This window comes from Electrophorus electricus, chromosome 11, assembly GCF_041902795.1.
Source record: "Electrophorus electricus isolate QZ-2024a chromosome 11, ASM4190279v1, whole genome shotgun sequence".
Taxonomy (NCBI): Eukaryota; Metazoa; Chordata; class Actinopteri; order Gymnotiformes; family Gymnotidae; genus Electrophorus; species Electrophorus electricus.
In genome coordinates this window covers 7,860,001-7,862,500 of record NC_137507.1, presented here as the reverse complement: position 1 = coordinate 7,862,500, position 2,500 = coordinate 7,860,001, and the positions used below count along the sequence as shown (strand labels likewise).

Genomic DNA, 2,500 nt, shown 5'->3' with positions numbered 1-2,500 from the left:
CTGGCTTCCTGTCTTGGCCTCTGGTTAAGCAAACAGCAAAGAGAAGGACAAAGATCCTCCCCAATTCTCACATGCTCTTTTACATCCGCAAATGCCACACACACACACATACAAACACACGCGCGCACACACACATCCAGACATACACAATGCACACACAAACACACTCATATAGACACACACAATGAACATTCACCTACACACAATCCCAATGACATACATAATAAACACATCAAATGACATGCAATGAACATACATACAAACACAAACACAAATAAATACACACACACACACACACCCAGACCCCCACTTCTATGGCAGAAGCTGTCCTCTAAATCAGTGCCCAGTCTCACTGTCAGCCCAGTACGGCCCCTTGCCACCCCGTTCACACCCATCCTGATCTTTACCAGGTCTAACTCAGTCATAGCACTCTATCACAAGGGCCTGTTGACCCGCCTCGTCCTGTCATGCCTCACTATCTCCACGGTTACAGTCGGCAAGGAGGCCTTCAGGCACTTCCAGGACATTAGTGAGGGCCAGCGAGCCAATCAGGTTCTGAATCCTGTCCACTGAAACGGTAACACACAGGTGGGCAAACACAGCAATAAGACTGCCTTACACAGATGCGTGAGTTATGGGCTGGTTTCCTTCTGACTGGGGCATGGCTCAGTTCTAAATGCCAGCCACGTTTGCACCTGATCTGGGACAAGAGAATGTACATGTTAGTACTCACTGTGAGCCAAACGCTGCACGGTCCCATGCTCGAGTCCCTGTTGGATTTACACAAGACACTTGTTTTACGGTGACACCCACCATGGACAAAGTTCCTTGGAGATTGTTCTGGGTTGGGTGCTGTGGGCCTGGGGGGGAAAACTTGCTGGGTGAGGGAGGGAGGGTAGAAAGAGAGAGAAGGAGAGAGCGGGATAGAGGGGGCGAGGGAGAGAGAAAGAGAGAGACAGAAGGGCCGAGAGAGGGCTAGAGAGGGAGGAAGCCAGAGAAGGAGAGAGAGGGAGAGAGAGGGGGAGAAAGAGAGACAGAAGGACAGAGAGAGGGATAGAGAGAGATAAAGGCAGAGATGGAGAGAGAAGGAGAAAGAGAGAGAGAGACAGAAGAAGAGAAGAAGAGGCCGCACAGGGGCAAAAATTGGCCCCATTGTCTGGAAAGGCAGAGTGTAGAAAGTTGCCTTGAATGCTAAACTGCATCTGAGGCTTCTGACACGAGCCCTTAATCACATTTCCTCCTCCCAATCCCAGAGACGCTACAATGCTCCCCAGTGTCATCTCTCTCGCTCTCTCTCTCTCTCTCTCACTCTCTCTCTCTTTTGCTCGTTCATCTCCTCTTCCTTCTCCTCCTCCTCGCTTCTCTTCCTCTCCTTTCCCTGCAAGCCCTCCCAGTCCCCGTAGAAAAGCTAATTACGGCACAGGCAGAAACACAAATCTGGCTGATTGAAAAAGTCACTCTTTTGCGGCGTGGTTTAACCTTGTTAGCACTAAGCCTGGCTTTCACGGATGTCGGGCCTCTTTGAGAGGAGTCCTCTGTTCGCCTGCAGACACTGAGACAGAGCCACACTTCTGTTTGGCCTGTGTAACGCCCCCCCACCCGCCACAGGGTTCATACAGAGGCAGTACCATTAGCAGGGTGTGCGCGCGTGCGTGTGTTCGGGACAGGGTTGAGGAGCACACGCATGACCCTCCTCGGTCGGGGCCATCTGGGGCTCTGGCTAATGGGCTCCCTGCATTCATGTGTATGTGCTGGGCCTCATCCCCACCACACGGCCGGCCAGCACGAACACGGCTCGTTAATGTCATTATGGCCACGAGGGTGTATGTGTGCGTGCGTGTGTGTGTTTTGTGTTATGGCTGGAGTGTGGGCCAGGTCAGGGCGTTTCCTGCAGGCCCCTGGAGGCCCCTGAGAAGCCCACACAGCCATCCTGGGGGGCCCTGGATCAGGCCCATTGCTACACAAACCAGAGATGCACAGAGATTATGATTCAGAGCCAAAATGCTAATGGTTAGCCTCGGAGCCCGGGACTTTGAAACTGATGGAGGCTTGGTTTGGAGAAGTTTGTCTGACAAGTGAATGTAGTTTTCTGACAATCGTAAGACTACAGGACCCATTAGATCACACGCCAAATGTTGAAAAGTATTAAATAGTGGAAGCGAATAAGAGAATAAGAGAGAGAAAGAGACAATGATAACACACTCAAAAGCAGCTAGCTAAGGTTGATCATGTTTGCCAAGCAAATTACTGCCAGGAAATTCATAAAAGATAAAGGCATTGAGTGTGTGTGTGTGTGTGTGTGTGTGTGTGTGTGTGTGTGTGTGTGTGTGTGTAGACAGAGGGGGTTGACATTGCCTCGTGGTATTAGACAGGTTGGAGCCTGTTTTGTGACAGGTAACAGGCTGAAGGGCACCTGTCTGGTTTCACAAAACAAAACGCATACACACAAACACGCGCACACACACACACACACACACACACACACACACACACACACACA

At 50.9% G+C, this 2,500-nt stretch overlaps 1 protein-coding gene and 1 long non-coding RNA gene across 12 annotated transcripts in view; one reads left to right on the top strand and one right to left on the bottom strand.

Annotated features, from left to right (window-relative positions):
• LOC113584594 (uncharacterized) overlaps positions 1-2,421 on the bottom strand; it is a 9,130-nt gene extending 6,709 nt beyond the window's left edge. For both annotated transcript variants that reach the window (XR_014125772.1, XR_003411419.3), the window contains exon 1: positions 734-2,421. This is a non-coding gene — a long non-coding RNA (uncharacterized LOC113584594). The remainder of the gene's footprint in view (positions 1-733) is intronic.
• LOC113584595 (uncharacterized) overlaps positions 1-2,500 on the top strand; it is a 51,865-nt gene that overhangs the window by 6,450 nt on the left and 42,915 nt on the right. The gene's annotated exons all lie outside the window — the stretch shown is intronic.